Source organism: Manis javanica, chromosome 10 (genome assembly GCF_040802235.1).
Source record: "Manis javanica isolate MJ-LG chromosome 10, MJ_LKY, whole genome shotgun sequence".
Lineage (NCBI taxonomy): Eukaryota > Metazoa > Chordata > Mammalia > Pholidota > Manidae > Manis > Manis javanica.
Window position 1 is genome coordinate 56,598,298 of NC_133165.1, and position 18,409 is coordinate 56,616,706.

General features: G+C 41.4%; 1 protein-coding gene across 1 annotated transcript in view; it reads left to right on the forward strand.

Moving 5' to 3' along the window:
• Positions 1-7,506: 7,506 nt before the first annotated feature.
• MRTFB (myocardin related transcription factor B) overlaps positions 7,507-18,409 on the forward strand; it is a 276,493-nt gene continuing 265,590 nt past the window's right edge. Inside the window, exon 1 of the mRNA XM_036992063.2 lies at positions 7,507-7,683. The gene's annotated coding sequence lies outside the window, so the exon portion shown is untranslated. The remainder of the gene's footprint in view (positions 7,684-18,409) is intronic.

The window sequence follows — 18,409 nt, forward strand, 5'->3', positions numbered from 1 at the left end:
TGTTTACTACGGTCCCCCCTTCACCAAGTCCCCCCCACATATCCCATTACAGTCACTGTCCATCAGCATAGTAAGATGTTGTAGAATCACTACTTGTCTTCTCTGTGTTGCACAGCCTTCCCCATGCCCCCCACAATTATACATGCTAATCGTAATACCGCCTTTCTTTTTACCCACCCTTATCCCTCCCTTCCCTCCCATTCTCCCCAGTCCCTTTCCCTTTGGTAACTGTTAGTCCATTCTTAGGTTCTGTGATTCTGCTGTTGTTTTGTTCCTTGAGTCTTTCTTTGTTCCTATACTCCACATATGAGTGAAATCATTTGGTGTTTGTCTTTCTCCACCTGGCTTATTTATACCCTCTAGTTCCATCCACGTTGTTGCAAATGGTAGGATTTGTTTTCTTCTTATGGCTGAATAATATTCCATTGTGTATATGTACCACATCTTCTTTATCCATTCATCTACTGATGGACACTTAGGTTGCTTCCATTTCTTAGCTATTGTAAATAGTGGCTTTGGGATGTAGAGTTCTATAGATGTCTATTAGGTCCATCTGTTCTAGTGTGTTGTTCAGTGCCTCTGTGTCCTTACTTATTTTCTGTCCAGTGGATCTATCCTTTGGAGTGAGTGGCGTGTTGAAGTCTCCTAAAATGAATGCATTGCATTCTCTTTCCTCCTTTAGTTCTATTAGTATTTGTTTCACATATGTTGGTGCTCCTGTGTTGGGTGCATATATATTTATAATGGTTATATCCTCTTGTGGGACTGAGCCCTTTATCATTATGTAATGTCCTTTATCTTTTGTTACTTTATTTGTTTTGAGGTCTATTTTGTCTGATACTACTGCAACACCTGCTTTTTTTCTCCCTGTTGTTTGCATGAAATATCTTTTTCCATCCCTTGACTTTAAGTCTGTGCATATCTTTGGGTTTGAGGTGAGCCTCTTGTAAGCAGCATATAGATGGGCCTTGCTTTTTTATCCATTCTATTAGTCTGTGTCTTTTGATTGGTGCATTCAGTCCATTTACATTTAGGGTGACTACTGAAAGATATGTACTTATGGCCATTGCAGACTTTAGATTCGTGGTTACTGAAGGTTCAAGGCTATCTTCTTTAGTATCTTACTGTCTAACTTAACTCGCTTATTGAGCTATTTTAAACACTGTCTGGTGCTTCTTTATTTTTCTCCCTTCTTATTCCTCCTCCTCCATTCTTTATATGTTGGTTGTTTTATTCTGTGCTCTTTTGTGTTTCCTTTAACTGCTTTTGTGGGTAGTTGATTTTATTTTTTGCCTTTAGTCAGTATTTGGTTGGTCTGCTTTCTTTGCTGTGATTTTATTTTCTCTGGTGACATCTATTTAGTCTTAGGAGTGCTCCCATCTAGAGCAGTCCCTCTAAAATACCCTGTAGAGGTGGTTTGTGGGAGGCAAATTCCCTCAACTTTTGCTTATCTGGGAATTGTTTAATCCCTCCTTCATATTTAAATGATAATCGTGCTGGATACAGTATTCTTGGTTCAAGGCCCTTCCCTTTCATTGCATTAAATATATCATGCCATTCTCTTCTGGCCTGTAAGGTTTCTGTTGAGAAGTCTGATGATAGCCTGATAGGTTTTCCTTTGTAGGTGACCTTTTTCCTCTCTCTAGCTGCCTTTAAAACTCTGTCCTTGTCCTTGATATTTGTCATTTAAATTATTATGTGTCTTGGTGTTGTCCTCCTTGGGTCCCTTCTGTTGGGGGTTCTGTGTACTTCTGTAATCTGATCAATTATTTCCTTCCCCAGTTTGGGGAAGTTCTCAGCAATTATTTCTTCAAATACACTTTCTATCCCTTTTTCTCTCTTCTTCTTCTTCTGGTACCCCTATAATGTGAATATTGTTCCATTTGGATTGGTCATACAGTTCTCTTAATATTGTTTCATTCCTGGAGATCCTTTTATCCTTCTCTGCGTCAGCTTCTATGCGTTCCTGTTCTCTGGTTTCTATTCCATCAATGGCCTCTTGCATCTTATCCATTCTGCTTATAAATCCTTCCAGAGATTGTTTCATTGCTGCAATCTCCTTCTGGACATCATCCCTTAGCTCTTGCATATTTCTCTGCATGGCCATCAGCATGGTTATGAGCTTTATTTTTAACTCTTTTTCAGGGAGATTGGTTAGGTCTATCTCCTTCTCAGGGTTTACCTCTGTGATCTTGGTCTGTATCAAATTCTTCTGCCTTTTCATGGTGATAGAGGTATTTGTGGGGAGCTGGCACGTGTGTTGGCTAAGAGAAAGTCCCTTCTTGCTGGTTTGTGGCCTTCCTCTCCTGGGAGAACAGCAACCCATAGCGGCTTGTGCTGCGTAGCTGTGTGCAGGCGGGGTTTCTAATTCTTTCCTGGCCACTGTGGAGCTCTGCAGTTGCTGTGGGTGTGGCCTGTGTCAGGCTCCAATATGGTGGAGCCGTGTTGGATGGGGAACAGGTAGGAGGCTGTTTATTGCCGTGAGGTGCCTCCAAGCTGCGCTGCCATCCATGGGTTTGGGCACCTGGAGTTCCCTGGGATTCTAAGTGTCCCGGGACACTTCGGTCCAGCTGTGGGGTCCCTGTCCCTTTAAGACTTTCAAAAAGCACTCACTTTTCTTTGTCCTGGGTGCACCGGCTGCGGGACCTGCTCACTGGTCCTACTGTCCTGTTTCCCTAGTTTCCAGCACCCCACACACACACTGTGTGTCTGCAGTCTGGTGCAGGTGGCTAGGGCTGGGTGTTTGGCAGCCCTGAGCTCCCTCTCCCTCCCCACTCCGACTCCTCTCTTCCCGCCAGGAGCTGGGGGGAGGGGCGCTCAGGTCCCACTGGGCCGCGGCTTGTATCTTACCCCCTTCGTGAGACGCTGGGTTCTCGCAGGTATGGATGTAGTCTGGCTGTTGTCCTGTGTCTTCTGGTCTCTCATTTAGGAATAGTTGTATTTGTTGTATTTTCAAAAATATATATGGTTTTGGGAAGAGATTTCCACTGCTCTATTCACACTGCCATCTTGGTTCTGTTTGCTTTTCATTTTTAACATGGCTCCTTAAGAATGGGGGGAAGTTATTCTCTTTCTGAAAATACTCATTTGTTGACGTGTGAACACACTGCCTGGGACACCTTAACTCAACAGAGATTAATTTTCTGCCACCCCTGACTCATACATTTTTGTTCCTTTAACATCAAAGTTGAAGTGAATTATCCTTTTGACCATCTAGAATTTATTATAATCTCTTAAACAAGTTTAATTATTAGTTTACTCATTGGCTCATTTCAATGATTTAATTAGTTTTCTTCTGCTTTAAAATGTAGAGCCAATCCCTTTTTAACAAGACTTAAGACAGGTTATTTCTCAAAATGTTTCATGTCTGGCATAAAGACTCTGGTAAAATAATTAACCTTTTCCTAGTACTAATAATACAACTCACATTTCCTGGGCACTTGTGCATGATCTTATTTAATCCTCGTAGCAAGGCCATAAAGGTACGATCATTTAAAATCCTCTTTTATGATGGTGAAGCGGAAGTAGAGAGAGGCTAAATATTTGCCCAAGATCACCCAGTAGTGAATGATGGAACCATGGTTTGAACCCAAGCCATCTGACTGGGAGCCCAAGATGAAACATGGGGGGCGAGTGGTGGAGAGGGGAGGTGTGCCAATGGGAGATTTTTTGTGTCCACTTTTATATATCTAATTATAAATAGGTCACAGAAAAAGCAAACTGATTTGTTTTCATGCCTCTCTTAGTTAATATGGTCAAGAGCAAGTATGCAAAATGGGAACAGGTCAGAGAAAATCCTGAGTACCCTTTCTGTGTGGAGCTAGATGTTATCTAGCAGCCTATGCTGCCTGGGGATTTCCCAATGTTTCAGGTCTGTGTACCTTTGTCTGACCAGGAAGGCTATTTTGCAGGTTTATAAGAATAGAGGTTAACTTGTAGAAAACCCTGACAGCAGTACAAGTGATCTTTTCCAGTTAGCATTGCAAAGGTTATTGCCCAGTGGGACGTTAACCAGGTCTGCATTTGTTAGCAAATCTATTTCTGCAATCCTTCAACCACCTATAACTCTCTGGGTCCTTGAATTTTCTTTTGAATCAGTGTTAACAGCTCCCTGGTTTCTCTATTAATTGCATCTAACAAAATCTAAGACTTCTGGTTTTCTTCCTATTTGTGTGAGAGTCTTGCTTTTTAACTTTCTGAAAATTATACTTGCAAATGGTTTTGTCAACATGATCACCCATATAATGATTAAAGCATATTTGCAGTCTCCTTCAACCTAAAACTTGTAAACTAGAAGATGGATAATTTAAATATGCACATAAATACATATATATTCAAGAATTGTGCTTTGATACTAAGATGTTAATATTAAAACTAAATTGATCAGATATTAAGAACTATAGTACTCATTTTAAAATGCTGGCTCAGTGGACCCTGTTTCTCATCTGATTACAAACGAGTAAGTATTACATTGTAAACACTCAACCAAATATTTAATCCAAGGTTTTTCTGTGTAGCCATTGACTGTGTTAAAGAGACTGATTCATGAATGAAAAAGAAAAGAGTAATTTTAGATATTCTGAAGGGTCCATTTGCATGACGAAGATATTTCTTTCTACATCAAAAGAACACCACTCCCTGAAAGCCTGGGAGACAGGTAAACAAAATCAACTTGTTCCTGGGATTCACCAAAATAGTGAATAAACCAGGTCTAATGAAACGGTGGCACAGTATATTTAAGATGGTGATATGTGGGGACATTTTTCTTGTAATTACAAGCCCCAGACTTTGGTGTAAATGAGAGAATGCCCTTCATGGAGTAAGAGATTTGCTTCCCCGGGCAACTTTATATCTGGGAAGAGTGACACCCAACAGAAGCTTAGATGAAAGAAGATAGTTTAGTAGGTTAGGGAAGCAAGACTAGGCAGGTCTATTTTGGGCATAAGGTATTTACTGAGTAAGGCAGAGGACTCTCTCTGGGTCTGATGGTGTAACAGTCCAGGCCGTCACAGAGCATTCGTCTTGCAGTGAAGAGAAGTGAAACACAGAATGCTGAGCAAGTAGAGTAAGGAAAATGCCACAAGAGAGGTGTAAGTGCTCTGGAGGGCAGAGAAAGATACCATCCAGTTGTAGGCATCAGGAATGGCCTCACAGAGAAGGTAGAATTCAAGAGGAGTCTTAATAAATGGCTAGGATTTCATCAGAGATCAGGCAGTGCACTTCAGACCAAGTCCAGAGTGTTAGCAAAGAAATAAGAAACAGAGCGGTTGGTGTTTAAATAAAGAGTTGTGAACAGTAGAGTTGGAGCAAAGCCCTGGGGCCATTATTTTAGGAGTTTCTTAACAGGTAAGCTTAAGGAGTTTGTTATTATTTTGGCAGAAAAGTGAATGTTTAAGCAAGGGAAGGGTGTGATCAAGAAGCCTGTTTTAAAATGTCAGTCTAGGGGAAGTGAGTCTGAAATGAAAAGATCTAATGTTAATTGATCAATTACAATGTGCCAGGTATTGTATGTAGGTTACCATGCTAAATCCTCACACCTGATACAGGGATTACACCTACTTGACAGGCAAGGAGACTAAGACCCTGAGAAATCAAGAAAGTAAAGTCACATTGGAAGTAAATGGCAGAGATGTGCCAACTCCAAAGCCTGCTTTCTTTCCACTATACCTAGAAGGAAGGACTGGAGGTGGAAAGACCATTTTGGAAGCTGTTGTAACAATCTTAAAGTACCAGGTAATGCCACCATAACTAATTATAGCTTTGGAAATGGAAAGGACACAAATTAAAGAAGCATCAAAGGACAGTCTGTGGAATGTGACAAAGAGTATATGCCCAGGAGGAGTCTAAATCAGACCTAGCCTTTGAGCATAGGCTCAGGAAATGATGATGCTACTAAACAAAACAGAGTCTGGAGAAGGACCTGACTGTGTTTGGGAAGAAGATTAAATTCAGTTTCAATGGAGTTGATTTGGAGAGAGCCAATAGGCAGACGGTCTCAATTTAAGATGCTGTAGGCATCTGCACTGAAGTGAGAGTTAAACACATCAGATAAATGGTAGAAGCAAAGAAATAGGAAACAACTTTGGAAAAGCCTAAATTTAGGAGGTGAGAAGATAGAGGAGGCAGACTATTGGAAGAAGATTCTGAATCACACAGCCATCAGAATCAAAAGCAGGAGAGAATTTCAAGGGAGTGGCCCACAGGGTTAGGAGTTGAGCAATATGAACGCCGGTGGCCTCAGGATGCAACAGTGCAGAAGCCAGTGCAGAAGCTGCTGCAGAAGGTCATCCTGGATGACGTCTGCAGACACACACCAGCCTGAGCGGCTGCGGAAGTCATGAGACAGCGTCCATGAAGAAAAAAGAATGGGCAAGTGTCAAAGGTGGTTTTGGTCTGAGGAAGGAGCAGAGTGGAGTGAGAAAAGGAAGATGCTAGGGAAAGAGAGAACAGAATTAAAGGAACTAAAAGCTCGTATGGGGAGTCAGGGGAGTGGGGAAAAACAAGAATAGCTTGGCTTTTCTTCCTTCGTACCTACAGAAACCTGTTTTTGTGTCGATTGACCTCTTCTTAAAAACCAGCATCTAAAGAACCACATACCCCAACTTGGCAAGCCACAATAAATAACAACGAGCCCTTTTCTGAAGCCTTCTATTTGAACAAAAAAATTCTGCTGTTTGGCAGAGAGGCCTGCTTGTGTCTAAGCTGGCTGGGGCAAGGGCCCAGAGCGCATGTGTTTGTAGCCTGGCTGTATAGTATTATTATTTAAAGCATCCTTTGCAGTGATTTATGAGACCAAAATCGTGCTGGCTAATGTCTGGAAACTGAAAGTCGAAGTTGAGCAGCTCTCACTAGCCAATCCTAAAACTTGGTAAGCATTGTTATTTTCATCCTACTGAGCTTACTGTAACAGGGGCGGCTGAGTTGCTATGGTGATCTGTTCTCAAAACAGAGTACTTTGCCGCAATACATGAAACAGAAGATAAATCTATTCTATATTGACTTGCCCGTGACATTAATTCTACTTGAAACACCCCCATTCTCCCATCAGGACTTGTGTGTAGGAATTTTAAATTGGGGCCAAGAAGTCTTTGGCTAAAAGAATCTAAGCTTGGGCTTTTGAAACCGGGGCCTTCTCAGTTCAGAGGAGTGAGCACTGTTGGCCCCAGGCCTAGAGCTCTGCCATGGGGGCGGGGGTGGGTTGCAGCTGGGGAAGGTTAATCATTGATGCAATTATGTGGTTAATTGCTCCGGCATAGGCCCAGACTGAAAGTTGTGACTCACGCTCCACTGTGTCACTAACAATTGGGAGAGGGTGGACAGGATGCATGCACAGAAAACTCAGCTGCTCCTTTCAATTCCTCTTGCAAATCTGTAACTTGCTAAAGACCTGTCCTTGAAGTGTGGGGAGAAAAGGCGGACTTCAGCTCCAAGATGTGGCACTCCTCGTCTCCACCGGTAGGGGACCCCATTGAGTCACAGGTCCTTACCCAGCCGCGGAGTCACCGGACACTTTAAAGATGACCGCGCCTGTGAATGGGGGTGTATCTGCCTCCGATTCTTGCCTAACCATGACACGGGAGAGAAAAAGTAGCTGCCTGATTTCCAGCATGACTCATTATAAACAAACGGAGGACAGATTGACTGTCTCGTATCAGAGCCTGAGTCTGCGCCCCAGGACTGAGGGTGAGTCAGACTGGAAGTCTCAAGTATCTTGTTGGTCTGAGGGATTTTTACCCCACTGCGGAAGAGGTGGATTTTGGGGGGAGTGCTATTGATTTCTTAAACCCTATCAGTGACTCCATAGTGAGCCCTAGGCTTCTAGGAGAGGTCAAATTCCCAAAAAGGCTTCCCAGTGGAAGGTAATAACTGGCCATACCCCAAGGAAACTCATTGGAGCTTATAGAAATGTCCAGAATCCTGCATGCTGGTTTTCAAAACATAATATGCCTGTAATCATCAAAGCGTGCACTTTAATGTGTGCCATTTATTGTATGTAAATTATACCTCGAAGATGTTTAAGAAGAAATAGTTAATTTAGTGGTGGGGGTGGGAACTGGCCAACCCATTTTAATTGTGATTTGGCACAAAGCCTTCTGTGAACCAGAGCACTTCCCCACCCATCGCCATCTGTTGCTTTGTGTTTGGGTGCAAACACGGACAGAGGGGACATGCCTGAAGAGATGCTGAGGTCATTGCATCTAATGCTGGTATGTTGATCCCAAATGCTCAGTGCATGCTTTATTTTTACTGAAGGAAGGAAAGCAGTGGGGATAGGAAAAGCATAGGTTGGTAGCAAAGGGAAAATGAAGCACCTTTAACGTGCCTGCCCCCACCCCATCCGGGGCAGCCACCACACTGTAGAAGTCTGTTTATGCCCCAGGTGCCTTCATATTTCAGTGAATACAAGTCAGGCCGGGCCACCAGCATGACTGATCTCAAGAGCTTCGCTGATGGGCTGTGCCAACAGATCCTGTGCACGTGAAATGACTTAACACTTGGAAACCAGCAACCCAGCAAGCAAGTTAATTTAGGGGGAAATGAACACGTATGTGCTTAGATGGGGGAAAAAAAAGTCATTTGGCAGGTGGGGCTAGTGAGAGAGCAGTGATGAGGACAGGGGTGGCCCAGAACATTTAAATGTAAACAATTTCAACTGGGAAAATATGAACATGGGTTTGTTTTTTAATGTGTGGACTTAAGATCTTCTGAAAAGGTGTGATAGTTTCGCCCTTTCAGATCATATACCCTTAGTGGAAAGGAAGACTGACGTTTCCTTCTTGCTACAGATAATCTCTTGCTAACTGCTTCAGACTGCAAACCTTACAGGAAAGGTCTTTAGTATTTCTTTCATATTTCCTGCTGCTGTCGGTGAACAAATTCAATGTACGCATCAAAGTGATTTGGAGAATTTGGCTATCACCTTGACAAAAGGGTAATTAATGTAGGAGGGCTTTGTCTTACTCTAACATCTCAGTAGTCCACTATTGCTAAATGTGAGTGTGTGTGTGTGATTTTCTGACTCCCTGGGTTCTGAATATACTTTGAAGGTATGTTCTTGTCACAGCAGCTGATCTCACATAGAACAACCTTCTCTGCCCTTAATTTCCAGAGTCCCAAATTCCAACTATTCTTTTGACATACACCCATAAATGCATTTATACTTTTTAGATAATCTTTGCTGAATAAATACAATCTGTAGGAAGGATGCTTCCCTCAACAAATGTTTTCTCTTGAAATTTGGGGTCTTTAAAATTTTTATTTGGAAAGCAAATGCTCATTTACTCAACAAACATTCGTGAAGTGCCTACCGTGCGCCAGAACAGCCCCTTGATTGGAGCTACGGGTTGTTTTTTCCAGGGCTTAAAGAGTCCAGAAAGAACAGTCTGCTTTTGAGCCAGTAATAATGGAATTAGAGGAATATAAGTATCATGTATATATATATCAAAAAACAAACACTCATTGCTTGGAAATGGCCACACCTTCAAAGCACAGTGATACGCTTTACAGAGCTGGGCAGTGCTGTGAGCATAGGTTACAGAAGTTGTAAAAGTATACTTCGCGGCAAATTGCCAAGCAAGGCCTTATTTCACATTTAATGCCCTGTAGGAGTAAGAGAGCATGAGACGAAGTTTCCTTCAAGCAGATGACAGAGTTTGGTTGTCTTGAAAAACCAAGGAACCCCCGGCCTCAGTCATTCAGATCTTATTGCTACCCACAGAAGGTGTCAGAAATGGGAGAGAAATTTTCTAAAAGAATAGACATTCTCCAGGTAGGTCGGTTTCCCTCACTCCTTAGAGCAGTTTAGGAGGTATCTTTATAATGTGGCTTTCAGCGGGTGCTCCAAATCTTGGACCTGTCCCTTCACCCTGAATCTTCAGTCTGTTGTCCAGATTCAAGCTGTTTCCTCTAATTAATAATGTTGTTTGCCTTCTCCTATGCAAGCTTTTGTTGGACATAGGTTTTCTTTTTTAAATTGGACTGCTGGTGTGCAGAATTGGAGTTCTTGTGACCCTGGGTTGTGAACAGGCTCACCATTGATCTATGCGTGGCCTGCTTTTATTCATTTAATTTTTGATAAGGCAGAAAGTGCTTATGAAGCTACCACCTCCCCTTGAAAAAAAGCTAGAACCTTGGCGATAAGATCATAGCCTTTGCTAACCCTATGGATCCACTCCCTGCCCTGTATCCGTGGTTCTCCCAAGCCAAAGTCAACCTTCATCCTGACTGTGTGCAATATTCTCATGCTTTCTTTTTTATCTAGACTCATTTCTTCTTATATGCATTATAGGTATTCCCAAAAGCATGTGTGTATGTGTATGTATATATGTTATTCTTACCTTTATAAAACAAGATGTCATGTCGTATCGTATGTAATTTTGTCAGATTTGATAGGTGAGGTCCATCCTCTTGGTGCATGTTGCTGTCATTCATTTGTTATGACTACTCTACAATATTCAGTATATGAACAGTTTATTCAACAACAGTTTATGCCTCTCATCACCAGTCGTTAGAATTGTTCACAGACTCTTGGTATCATGAACATTACTTTTATGAGCACTCTGTGCCTAATCTTGGACATGTGCAAACATTTCTCTTGGGCACATGCTTAGGAGTGAAATTGTTGAGCTAGACAGTATATGGATATTCAACTTTAGGGTGCAAAGCCAAACAATTTACATTTGCATCATCATTGTGTGTAACTGATGGATCCATACCCTCTACAACACCTAGTATTGGCAGACTCTTTATTTTTGCTGATCATGCATGAAATAGCCCTTTGATGAGGTCAAGGGGCTGATTTGCATTTTTTTACCGATGATGTGATTGGCTGGACACGTCTCCTTTCTTCTGAGAAGTGTCTGTCCATGTATTCTGTCCATTTTTCCACACGTTTGTGCAGTTCTCTTTACGGGAGTACTTGATGTGTTCTTAATGCTAAACCTTTGTTTCCTGTACTTCTTTTTACCTTCCTTAAGGTATCTCTTGATGAATACAAATTCTTAGTGTAGTGAAATGGTTGGATCCTTTCTTTTTATAGTGTTTTTTGCTTAAATCTTTGAAGAGATTGCCTAATAAATCTTTTCATACTACAGTGTCAAAAAGATATCTGTACTTTATGCTAAACATGGAAAGGCTCTTCCACAGTAGAGAAAGTGGAAGTAGAGGTGGGAAGAAGGAAGCAGCAGAGTCCAGCACTGGAGCACAGCTGCCTGGGGTTGCGGGGTAGACACGGGAGTGGCAGGGCCAGGTCCTGGTGGGATTTATAGCCATGGTAGCCTTTTATAATATGTATTAGTTATATTGTGTTTTGTCCCCTGGTTATAGTCGTAACATAATGTCATCAAATTTGGATTATAGAGAAAAATGTAGAAAAGAAAATGAAAACTGTAACTCCATTACTCAGGTGTTTTTTCTGTACATATTTCCTGTTACACATGAATCTCCGTCTCTGGAAAGGAGGCAACCACTTATCATGCCACCCACACCCTGATACTGGCCATGGACACTTCCCAGACATTACCTTCCTTGACCCAGGAATAGCCTCTACCAGTGTTGACTATCACGTTAAAAAAAACAACAACAAACTACTGGTAAAGAACAATCTTGTACAACTATTAGAAAATAAGGGTAGAGGGGAAAAAAATCTCATTTTATTAGTCAGAGACATAGCATTTTGTTCTAGCATTTTGATGTATCCTAGACTTTTTCTGTCTTTACTTACATCCATATTTCATTTCATTTAAAATGAAATCTTCCTATATATGGTATTCTGTAGGTTTTTTGCCTGGCATTTATAGTTTTTCAATATGATATATGTGCACCATTATTTGAGTGATACGGAGTATTTCCTTGTGTGAGTGACATCTAAAATATTCATCGAAAGAGCATTACAGACACTGACTAATCTGAACGGATGCGGACTTGCACCTTCATACACTGCATCAGCCCTGCCCTTTATTAAATCAGTTCTGAACTGTTTGACCCTTCCCCTTCCCGTTCCTCCCTATTAGAAGCCATGATAAAATAAGTTACCTTGATCTTAACCCTTTGTGCATATCCATGATAATGTTTTCCAGGACAAATTTTGGTAAGTGGGAATTCCTTGTCAAAAGGAACACATTTTCACTTTTTAATATACACAGCTGCGTGCTTCTCCAAAAAGGTTTTTTTTTTATCAGTTTATAGTCACATTAGCGGGCGATAGGAGAGCCTATTTCCCCACACCCTCACGGAGAATTGTGCCTTTCTCATCAATACACTGAGTTCGAATGCCATTTCGCTATTATAGTTGGTATTTCTTCAATTACTGTTGAGGTTAAATCTTTTCCTATGTTTCTTGGCCATTTGTTTTTCAGTGTGCATTCTTGTTCTGCATGTGTGCATATGTGAATTGCCTACTAGTGTCATTTGCCCCTTTATCCACTGTTCTTTCTGTTATGTATTTGTAAGAATTCTATCTGGTGAGTTTTTAATAAATGTCATACGTATTACACATCTTTCTCTAACTGTGTCTTCTGTCTCTTTTCCTGTGCTTTTGCCTTTCAGATTTTTTAAATTATGTATGTTGTCAAATCTTTCAGTTTAAAAATGTCTTTTTTCTTTGAGAGTGTGTAAATCCACCTAAATTTTCTTCTGGTATTCTTTTCTTTTTTTAACATTTAAATCTCTGTTGCATCCAAAACTTATGTCTATGATCTGAAGTATGAGGCTAACTTTAAAAGAAAATGGTTAGTGAGTTGCCTAACACCATTTAAAAAAATATATATTGCTTTGCCTGCTGATTGGAATTAGCACCTTTGTCATACTCTGTTCATAACAGTTTACTCTTGGATGTGTTTCTGTGCTCTCATTTCTGTTGTTATGTTGATTGTTCCTGTAATAACATCTCTTAAGTTCAGTTATCACTTCATAATAAATTTTAGTAATTTGTTGGGCAGGTGCCTCCCTATGATGATGCTGTTTGAACTTTTTATTGGCCAGCCAGCTACTCTCAAGCTTTGATTCTTCCAGATGAACATTTAAGACTCTTCTGGTCAAATTTCCCCCAAAAAGTTATGCTTCAGTTTTTGTTGAAATTACATTACATTTCTGTTCTTTTGGTGATAATTGTCATCCTTACAAAATTAGGAAAATGGCGTGTTTTTACTTGTGTTGAAGTCATTTTTCATGTTCCTAAGTAGCATTTGGTAGCTTGAGTCTATATATGCTGCACATTTCTTGCCCAGTTAATCCAGAGTTAATTGTTGTCCTTACAAATTATGACTAAACACTCTTCTCTCCTCCAACCCCTCGTCATTCTGGGATGAGTTTTATGGATTTTGCAGCCGACCCTCTTACAGAACTCTTATTCATTGTAATAGTTTTTCAGTTGATTCTTCTGGATATTACAAGTGGGCCATCACATCATTCAAAACTAATAATGATAATTTTGTCCTCTTTTCAATAGCCATACCTCTTTTTCTGTTTCTTGTCTTATTGCATGGGTTAAGGAATTCAGATGCCCATGGGGCCCAGGCAAGTAACATAAGTGAGTGAATTGAGCCAGATCTTCTCTAAAGGGGGCAGTTCTTCCTCAGCTCCTGCCAATTTCTGCCATTTGGGAATGAGGCCTAGTGCTGACAAATGGCCAGATTCTTTAAGAAAAGATACCAAAGATCACTTTTTAATGTGAAGTCTAAAATTCTTTTAAATGTTGAAAATCAAATATTTCATCAGGCAAGTCAAATACAGAATATCTGATGGTCAGATTCAATCCAGGCTCACAGTACGCCCCACCTGGGCTTGAACTTCCAGAATTTAAGCATGTATTGATTTGGAATACCAGGCAGTCTTGTCTTATCCTAGTTTACCAAAAATGCCTCTCTCATTTGGCCAATTAGTTACTGTGTAGACCCTTGATTTACCATGTTTCATGTTAAGCTTCTGTCTCTCTCCATTTAATGTGAGTACTGGAGAAATGTGAATTCTCTTAGCTGATAGGGTTTTCTTCTCTGACCTGTGAATATGATGACTCCCTAAATTTTCTACTATCACACCATTGTCGCTTTTGTGATTTGTAGAATTAAGCTACACTCAGTCATGCTATATTATTCTTTTATATATACTGTTCTATTCCATTTTCTGTTTTATTTAATGATTCCAAATAGGAAGGGGGAAAGTTTTGTTTTATTTTTAGCAGCAAAATTCACCTGTTGTGTCTCTATCCCCATGTGTCTTCTTAGGTAAATAGTGTGACTTGCTGGTTAGAGGGATGGGAGGGGTTAATTCATCCCACCCACCCACTCATACTTGTGGATTGAGAGATAATTATTTGGCTTTTGTTTTGCTGGCAGAGAAAGATTAAAGCTAGATTGTTCTTGGTAAAGAAATCTTATTTTTTAAAAGGCTCTTTGAAGCAAGAGAGGAAAAGAACCTGGGGGACAGGACTGGCACCATCTAATGGTGTCTGCTGTGGTTTATACTGTGGTTTCTTTCTCTGATGTCCCACAAGACTATTAATAAAGTATCCATATGTCTTATTGTGCTGGAGACTTGAATCTTTCATTGCAATATGACAAAGTGCTTAGCAGCACGACCCTTAGACCCAAGCAAGGGTGGGCTCTGCCTGTGCCTTGTAGGGCCCCACTCTGTCCCGCTTTTGGCCACACTTCCCCAGCAGGTGAGGAGACCACAGGGCCAGGGAGAGAGGCCCTGAAGGTATACCCAGGCCTGTTTGGGTTGGGAATTCTAAGGTCCTAGCTGCCTGGGCCCAGCATCCCCTGCCTTCTAGACCATATTCTGAATACCCAGGACCCCAGAATTCTCTACCTAAATGGACCTCGCCTGCACCCAGGACCTGTGTGGGCTTCTTTCCTACATCCATTATCGCAGGGGGTGACCTCACGGAAGGAGAGGCCTGAGAGGTGACTAAGGATGACTGACTGTGTGGAGTGTGGGCGAAGCCTGGATATGTGCACTGGAGTGTCCACACCATTCTCACAAGGCCCATCAGGATGTAGACAGAGCTTGGAGTCATGCAGAAAGGGTGTTCAACCATCTTTACACCCCCAGATAGTATCTCAGAATGGCAAGGAACCTGGGAGAATTCAAAATCCAAAGTTAGCATCCCAGGTAGTTAGGAAATAAATTTATCCAGTAGAAGCATAACAGTTTTTAAACACACTTTGTTAGCTTGACTTAAAGCTTTTAAATACGTGGGCCACACAGCATTGGGCCTCTCTGTACTCTCAGCATAGTCCCCATGGTGCCGGGGATGAACCTGTTGCTGAGGCCGTCCTCCAGGTGGGCTGGAAGCTACCTGGGGAGATGCAATAGGCAGCAGTGCCAGGACTTTTGTATTCATTTGTTTCCCAGATGGTAAATGCGTTCTCTTTGCTTACAAAACTCCCGAAATAACTAATGAAATAGAAAAATACTCGAATCCCCATCTGTGTTCATCTCCTGATGAATAGCCATAGCAAAGGGCCACAAATCGGATGGCTGAAAACTACAGAACGTTGTTTTCTTCCAATTCAACAGTTTGGAGGCCAGAAATCCAAAATCAAGGTGTCAAACAAGAACTGTGCTCCCTCCAAAAGCTCTAGGGAAGAATCTCCCTTGCCTCTTCCCGCTTCTAGGGACTCCTAGGAATCCATGACACTCCATGTTGCTGCGTCGCTCCAGACCTCCAGCTGCATCTGCCTCCACCCTCACGTGGCCTTCATCCTTCCGAATGTGTCTCTGTGTGTCCGCTCCTCTGCTTAGGACACCAGTCATTGGATTTAGGGCCCACCCTAAATCCCAGTATGATCTCATCTCAGTAGTGGCATCAGCAAAGACCCTATTTCCAAGTAAGGTCACATTCCTAGGTTCCGGGTGGATGTGGGTTTGAGGTCTCCATATTCAATGATTCAACCTAGTACACTGTCCCTAAGTAAGTTTGGCCTCTAGTGCTCTTGTTGTCAGCCTCAGTGTTTCTGTTTCTGTCTCTCTGCCTCTTCATAGTATTTGGTTATCAGGTGTGGGTTAGATTTGTAAAATTAATAGAGGCACTTTCAAGCTTTTTTACTACTCTGGAACCGACTAAATCATGAAGAAGTTATCTCTGACCTTCAGGTTTGACAGAATCTGCCCCAAATCATCTGAGCCTATATGTTTCGTCAAAGTGGTGGAGAGTTCTTTACCAGTTTCTTCCCCAACTTTTTGTCTAGTTGGATTTTTCTACCTCTTCTTTAGTGAATTGCACTGTCTTATTTGGGTTAATATTTTATGAACATGAATTTAAACACAGTATACTCTCAACACGATTCTTATTGTACTGTTGCTTGTATTCCTTTTCACAGTCTAGTGCTTTTTATTTGTATTTTCTTTTTTGTGTGTGTGTGACCTTTAAAAGAGCCAGCTTTTTTATTTATCTCGTCTATTCGATTGGTTTTCCATTTTCTAATTTGTTTGTTTCTGCTCTCATCTTTCATTTTTCCTTTCTGTCATCCTTAGATTTATTTTATTCCTTTTGTTTCTAAGTTTTTGAGTTAATTGGTATTCTATTTTTCATTTTTATTCAATAACAAAAGCATTTAAGCTTTATCTTTTCTCTAGTGTTTAGCCAGAGAGATGGATCCCCTGTGAGAACATTGTAGCTAGGAGAGAAGGCCAAGAAATAGAAAAGATCAAAAACGCATTTCTCGGTTGGAGACCTGGCCGTGCCTCAAAAAGCTGGTTGTTCAGATAAGGCTCCCACACGCGTTGTCTGTTCTCTACTGTTGCTTCCTGCTGAGTGTTTGCTGGAGGGCCCACATGGTTCCTAGTTGCTAGAGCCTGAATGTTTGTGTCCTCTTCAAATTTATAGCTTGAACCCTAACCCCCAAAGTGGTGGTATCAGGAGATGGGGCCCTTGGGAGGTGATTAGGCCATGAGGGTGGAGCCCTCACAAATGGGATTAGTGCCCTGCTAAAAAAGACCCCAAGAGAGCCCCTTCCTCCATGTGAGGACACAGCAAGAGGACAGCCATCTACTAACCAAGAAGCAGGCCCTCACCAGCCACCAAATGTCAGACTTGCGGCCTCCAGAACTGTGAGCAAAAATTTCTGTTGCTCATAAGCCACCCAGGTTGTGATATTGTGTGATAGCAGCTCAAACAGATGAATACAGTAGTGAAGGGCTGGACTCTTATCTTTCCAGCAGTGCTACTATAACTGTGACCCTTTATCCCACAGGATTCAAGGCCTCTCTGAATCAGTTTTTTCTTATTTGGGAGGCTCAGGGGCCTAAGTGGTGATTGTCTGGAGTTGCATCAACCAGCCTGAGAATGCTGTGGCTAGACATGACAGACAACTGCACTGGGCATGAGTCCTAGACCTGGCACAAGAGCCTGCCCCCATGCCTGCCTTGATCTCTGTAGCAAGCACTTCTCTCCTCCTGCCCCTGGAGAGTCTTGTGAAGGACTCTTTCAGGAGCATAAAGATAAAGACAAAGGGAAACTGTGATGAGAGCTGACTAAATAACCTAAACATAAAGCAGTTTAGGTCTGAGTGGTATGGTGAGGTCTCTGTTGAGCCCCAGTTGCCAGGTCTCCCTTCTTCCCTGAATGTAGATCTTCACTCCCAGTCAATACACTGCAGAGACTCAGTCCTAGGATTTCATTCCTAACTTGGTACATAATAACAAACATTTACCGAACTTTCGCTATGTTTCAGGTATTGTACTAGTTATTTTTTTAACAGCTTTATTGGGATAGAATTTACATACCATAAAATTGACCCATTGTGAGTGTACCATTCAATGATTTTCAAAAGATGTATAGATTTGTGCAGTCACAATCACAATCCAGCTAGAATATTCCATCACTTCCCGACACTCTCTCAAACCCACTTGTAGTCACTTCCCTTTCCTTCTCTCTGCCTCAGGCAACCACCCAACTGCTTTCCATCTCTACAGACTTGTCTTTTCTGCACGTATCATAGAATTTGAGTCATTCAGTATGTAGTCTTTTGCATCTGGCTTCTTTCACTTAGTGCAATGTTTTTGAGGTTTATCTATGTGGGAGCTTTTAGCAGGATTTTGTTCCTTTATCATTGAATACTATTCCATCATATGGATATACCACATTTTATGTGTCTGTTCACTGGTTGATGGACATTTGAATTGTCCTGACTTCTTAGCTATTATGAATAATGCTGCTGTGAACATTCACACACAAGTCTTTGTATGGACGTATGATTTCATTTTGAGGGGGTAGGTACTTGAGACTTGAATTGCTGGGTTGTACAGTAGCTGACATTTAATTTTTTAAGAAACTGCCAAACTGTTTTCCAAAGTGACTGTAGTATTTTATAACTGCACCAAAAACATATGAGGCTTCCAATTTCTCTGCATCTTTGGTAACACTTGCTATTATCTATCTTTTGATTATAGCTATTCTTGTGGGCGT